We start from the raw sequence: 6,441 nt of genomic DNA on the forward strand, positions 1-6,441 counted from the left end.
ACATACACACACACACACACACACAAACCCATACACACACACACAAACCCATACATACATGCACACATACACACAAGCCCATACACACACACACACACACACACACACACACACACACACACACACACACACACACACACAAATAAACTGTCAAACATCTCCTAGGAAATGTACTATTTGTATTCTACAAATGGAAGAAGTGACCCTAGAGGGGCTGAGAAGCCAAGACACTTCAGTCAACCAGGTGCTTTCCTTTGTGTGTTTCCGGCTGCAGCCCTAGATCTCCGTGTCTGTCCTGTGTGCTTCTGTGTGCCTGTAGTGCTGTTCCTGGTACAGTACTCCTGCCACCGTGAGCTACCTCAATACAGGTCTAAAAGTCCCAAATGTGGACCAGAACATCACAGGCTGGGAGCCTACTGAACCCTTTTTCTTTCTTGTTAATTCTCCTTGGTATTTTGTGGTACTGAGGGAGCTCTGACTAACACTGTATTCATCAGTTGCTCTGGAGTTCCCTCCTGCCCATCGCAGCTGCTAAAACCCAGGATGGGGCTGCCCCGTCTTGTGTGCGTCTGTTTGTACTGGAATTATTATAAAAGTGGACGTGACCTACATTGTTTGCTTGTTTGTTTACAATGCATTGGCCAGATCTTCCTGCCCCTCCTCTAGCTAAAAGGTAGATGGTTATTGCAGTGGCTAACAGAGGAATAGATGGAGAAGTGTTTGGCAGACAATAGTAGATCCCCATGGGATATAAGGATTGAATGATACGATCTATATAAAAATGTCTATGGTCGTGAGAGGCCGTTGGTGGTCACCAGGGATTGTTAGGTTTCACGTGCCTTCAACCCACAGCATTTACCCTTATACGGGCTTCCCACCAGGAGTTCATCCTGAATTGCGGCTGAATCTTGTCTAATCTCCATCCACTTTATTTCATTTGTTTGTTTTTGTTTTAGAAGCAGGGTTTATCTGTCTATCTCTGGCTGTCCCCAGAACTCACAGAGCTCTGCCCGCCTCCGCCTCCCGATTGCTGAATGAATGCCGTTGTGGTGGACGGTAGGTGTGACTTCCTTTCCAGAACCTTGCAGTCCTGTAGGATTCTCAGTGGAGTGGATGGCTTCAGGCATCGCTCTCAGAACAAGAGGATGGATGCTTGCGAAATCTTAACACTTGGGTGTACTTGGGTTTATCCTAATTCCTGAATGGTGAGTAGCCCGCTTCTAATCCCTTCCTTTGCTAAGAGTCGTATCAGGTGTGGAATGCTGAACTTCAGTGGGTGAGGCCCAGGCAGTGCAAACTTCTGTAATGATAACAGGGTCAGTGGAAAGCAGCAGAATGTTCCATGACCCACCGTTTGGTGTGGGCCAGTGGTGAAGGTCAACTGACGTATCTGACTGTGAGTCCGTCATCCTTCAAATGGGTCCACACCCATTTTGTTCTAGAAAACAAACCAAAGCGAATTCACGAGTGCAGGTCCTGGTTTTAAAAATGTGCCGAATTCGTACAAGGGGAGCAAGAACCCAGGCCTCTTCCCGGTATAAGAAGAGTTTAGTTGCAGAATTGAAGCATTAAGAGTCATTTTGTCATTGGATGGAAGTCTGATTCTTTGTGGAAAGCAAAAGACTGTGTGAGTGGGGGCCAGGGAGGGCGAGGGAGAAATGGGTCAGGGAGTAAAAGTACTAGCTGTCCTTGCAGAAGACCTGGGTTTGGTTCCCAGCACCACATTGGTCAGATCCCATAACCTTCTCTGGCCTCCTCAGACACCTGCAGGCATGTGGTTAAACTTAGTAACACACACACCAAATAAAAAAAAAATTTAAATGACAACCAAAAGACTAGAGTATCTAATTCCTATCTTGGTGCTTAGAATCACAAGGAGATGCTCACCGGGGGTTGAAAGGGACAGATAAAAATTCAAATGCTCCAGGAAGTCAGTTCCTTTAGATGCTTAGCCTTCATTGTCTGGAGGTGACAGGGCAATAGCCCTTCAGGCGTTGCCAGGAATAGGTCAGATGTCCAGAGGTGACTTGAGAATTATGGGGTGGGTGAGATCATTACCAATGTATCTTCGCTCAGCCTATCACCTCAGAAATGACTGGTATGTCATCTCCAGAGGTCAGGAGTGCGTCTTAGATAACTCGTGAACCAAAGGAATTCGAGAGCTATTTTTGGTACAAGGAGAGATCAACCCTCTCTTTGGATAGTCCAAAGAATGGTAGCTAAGAGCACAGTCTTGGGAAGAAGAATGTCTCACAGTAATTCAGACTTCCAATGGTTTAGACTAGTTTCCCCTGTTTGTGAGAGGTGTCTTTGCTAACATCGAGACTCTAGTGAATGACGTTGCCTTGTGTGACGTGTAGATCACATTTCTATGCATGAGTGCAATTGCCTACAGAGGCCAGAAAAATGTGTTGGATCCTCTGGAGCTGGAGTTACAGGTGACCGTAAGCCACTCAGTGTGGCTGCTAGGGACTGAATTCAGGTCCCCTGGAAGAGCAGTGTGAGCTCACTCTTAACTGCTGGACCATCTCTCTAGGCTCCTGCATCTTCTCAAACTTTGAAATATAGAACCAATGACGTTATAGCTTTTAAAAAAATCTATTATTATTTACTGTTGAATATCTTCAAATTATTTAGTTATGTTTTCCTTTTCTGTGGTGTGGTCTTCCACTTCTGATTTCAGTTCATTTATTTGAAGGTATAATAATAATCTTTCTACTACAATGTGCAAGCTGGCACTGGAGGCCTGGCCTCATGGTATCACTCCCACTACCTGAGATAACGAGTGCCCGGATCTTTTTCAAGTGAGTAAGAGTACACATGAATAAAGAGCCCAACAAAACCCAAACAGGTGAAAAGCAACTTCAAATTTAAAGCACTTCTAGACCCAAGCCTAAGACACAATGAGGCCGTAATAATTACCTAATGATCAGTATTTTGACAGGTATTTTTAAGATTTATTTTTGTTATCTCTTTAGTTACGTGCAGGTGTGTGTCTTTGTGTGTGGGGATGTGATCCTGAGGATAGGTGCCCTCAGGGGTTGGAAGAAAACCTTGGCTTTCTTGGAGCTGTGTCATAGGTGGTTGTGAACTGAACTTGGGTCCCCTACAAGAGCAGGGCATCATTCTTAATTGGGGAACTATCTTTCTGGACCCCCTGCAGTTACTGATAAGGGTAAACAGAGAGAGTCCAGAATGAAACCAACATGGGTGTGGCCAATCCAAGTTCAGTGAGGGAGGAGTAGTCATGTGAACCACGGCGTGGGAACAATTGGGCTTCCATGTGCAATAACAAAAATAATACACCACACCACATAGAAAAGTTAACTTGAAACATAAGGCCATTTACGACACAGTCGGTAAAAGCATTTGCCAAGCCTGACAACCTGAGCTGAATTCCTGAAACTCATACAGCAGGAGAGAAGCAAGTCCTATCAGTTGTCATATGACCTCCAAACATGCACTATAGTATACACACACACACACACCACACACACACACACACACACACACACACACACACTCACACACACACATTAAAATGAATCATAGGCTTAAACATAAGAACTAAATTATAAAACTTATACAAAAAATGTCAAAGAATCTTTGTGATAATGTGTTAGTCATAGTACTAGGATAGGGTACAAAAAATACACAAAAAAGTAAAAATCATTTTTTTTTTCGGAGCTGGGGACCGAACCCAGGGCCTTGGCAGGCTTCCTAGGCAAGCGCTCTACCACTGAGCTAAATCCCCAACCCCGTAAAAATCATTTTACTTTGACACAAAAATTGTTTGTCAAAAGACCCTTATAAATGAAATTTAACATTTTTATTTTGTTATTTTAAATGCGTGGGTGTTTTGCCTGTGTGTATGTCTGTGTACCCACACCTCTCTGGTGCCCTGTGCCCAGGCAGGCCAGAAGAGGGTGTCAGATCCCCTGGAACTGGAGTTAAATTAGGAATTGTCACATGGGTTCTGGGAATTGGACCTGAGATTGTCCTCTGGAAAAGCAGCCAGTGCTCCTAACCACTGAGCCATTTCTCAGCCTCATAAGTAATGTTTATAAAAGTCAAAAAGTAGATGGAATTCTTTACAGGAAACACTGAATGATTAATCCCCCAAATGGACACAGGATGTAATAATGGAACAGTAAGAAGCACACGGGCATGAACAGTGGGAAGACTCAGCTCGGTGTCTTACAGAATGGGCAGCAGATGAGAGGTTAATCCTTATTACTTTAGGAAAGCAAATTGGTCTGAAAAGATGGCCCAGTGGTTAAGAGCAATGGCTACTCTTCCTAAGGACAGGCATTCAATTCTCAGTGCTACCGTGGTCGCTAGCAACCGTCTGTCACCCCCAGTTTCAGGAGATCTAACCCCTTCTTCTGGCCTCCAAGGGCCCCAGGCAAACGCATGGTGCGCATTCATAAATGCAAGCCACACACTCACACACAGAAAATACAAATAAACAATCTATTATTTTTAAGAGTGGGTTTATCAAGTGTCGGCAAGGGAGTGAAGTCGGTGGGATTTCTGTACTTCGCTGGTGGGGATACACAACAGCCTATCCACGTCGACAAATAGTAGGCGAGTTCTGTGAAACTGAACAAACGCAGTTACCAGGCCAGCAACCCCACTCCTGAACACTTCTCTAGCATGTGCCTACCCTAAGATCTGTATAAAAGTGCTCCTAAGACTTAGAAGAATGCTCCTTACAGCTCTAGCGATGGCACACTCCCGAGGAAACAAGGCAAATGTCCTTCCGATTTGCAAACTTGTGATACATCTACATGAGGAGACTCGATGAATAGTAGGAGAAATGACTACTGATTTCTGTAACAACCTGAAGAAGTCCCAATGTGTTAAACTAAGTGGCAAAGGCCCATAGGTCACCTTCTGTATAGATTTATGTGATGTTCTGGGGGAAGGTTATGAAACCCGGGGACAAGGTACCATGCACCAGAATCCAGCTGCAATGATTATCAGTATTTTGTTACTCTTATGTCGTCTACTTGGACTTCCTATATTTCTAGAGGGTTATCACTTTGTTACACTGGCATTTTGCCATTTGATTCATGATGACACGGATATGAATTTCTCTATAACATACCTGCTGTGCCGTTACCACAACTGAAATAGTACATACTGAGCCTCAAGAAACGTTCAAGCGTTCATTCTTTTTTTTTTTTTTTCCGGAGCTGGGGACCGAACCCAGGGCCTTGCGCTTCCTAGGCAAGCGCAAGCGTTCATTCTTTATACACTGTTCCCTGGATCTACTGAGCCAATGACCATCTCCGATTCACCCCCCCTTCCATCCCCCCACCCCTTCTCCCTCTTCGACTCTCTGTCTCCTCCTCCTCCTCCTCCACTTGCCACTACTTTAAATATGAACAGTGAATTCAGCTACTAAAATTTTCAGTTTGCCAATCCCATTTTAGGATGCGGAATTCTCCAGCTCTGGGCTTCTCACCACTTCTCCTGGTCCCTGTCCCCTTCAACTGTTACCCGGTGGAGTTCTGATTATTTAATCTCCTTCTCTCTCTCTGGCTGCCTCAGCCCCCTTTAGGTGGGCAGGTCTTTGTGAGCCTTAGTCTGATTGATGGCATATCCTTAAAGGCGAATGGACCCAACTGGCCAGAAGCACTCCAAGGTGTCTTAATTAGCGTTTGTTGAATGGAGAGTCAGCTGCAGGGAGGGATTTGCCGTTGGGGTAGAAATCTCTGCTCGAGTCGGGACAAACCACAATGGGCCAGAATGGTTCCACGTGGAAAGTAAAGGCCAGCCGTGAGCACGTGGAGGGAAGCGGGGGAGGGAAATGGGGAGAGAAGGGACAAAGGGGAAGTGGGGAAGAGGGCAAGAGAATGAGGAGGGGGCAAGCAGCCCCTTCTATAGAGCCAGGCATACTTGGCTGTTGCCAGGTAACTGAGGGGGTGGAGCTTAAACAGAATGCCAACGTTCTGTCTGGCTCTTCAACAGAAATAAAACTTATACCTGAACAACTAACTCTTCCACCTTCATTTTTATTAGCAGTTCCGGCTGAGCTGACTGGCCAGTTGATCTGACTTCTGCTCTGGGTATATTTTTACTTACCCTATTCATTGTCTCTGGGCCAAGTTTCATGCTCAGAATTCCCCAGGGGTGACTTTCATGGTCTGGCAATTAAACTTACACTTTTCTACTCAGCTCAGATCTCTTCCTAGAACAATAAATAAGTGCACACTGAGATGTTTACACGAAAGCGGCCTTAGGAAGCCAGAGGAGATGAGTCAAGGAGTCCCAGAGATAGAACGCCCTACCTGGGAGATAGAACGAGGCTCAGGTTGCTTATCAACTTGCTATGTGAGCCAAGGGGAGCCGCTCAAATTGTAAGGTAGCCAGATTGTAAGCTGGCCTGCCTATGCCTCGGACGATTGTTTCCGTGAGTGACAGAAACATGGTAAG

The 6,441-nt window shown here is 45.3% G+C and overlaps 1 long non-coding RNA gene across 1 annotated transcript; it reads right to left on the reverse strand.

Annotated features, from left to right (window-relative positions):
* Nucleotides 1-4,476: 4,476 nt before the first annotated feature.
* Nucleotides 4,477-5,953, reverse strand: LOC134482552 (uncharacterized). The gene is made up of 2 exons (XR_010058793.1): nucleotides 5,471-5,953; nucleotides 4,477-4,602 (listed from the first exon to the last, which is right to left on the reverse strand). It is a non-coding gene; the product is annotated as an uncharacterized LOC134482552 (long non-coding RNA).
* Between the last annotated feature and the right edge of the window lie 488 nt (nucleotides 5,954-6,441).

The sequence above is a fragment of the Rattus norvegicus genome, chromosome 16 (assembly GCF_036323735.1).
Source record: "Rattus norvegicus strain BN/NHsdMcwi chromosome 16, GRCr8, whole genome shotgun sequence".
NCBI classification, from domain to species: Eukaryota; Metazoa; Chordata; class Mammalia; order Rodentia; family Muridae; genus Rattus; species Rattus norvegicus.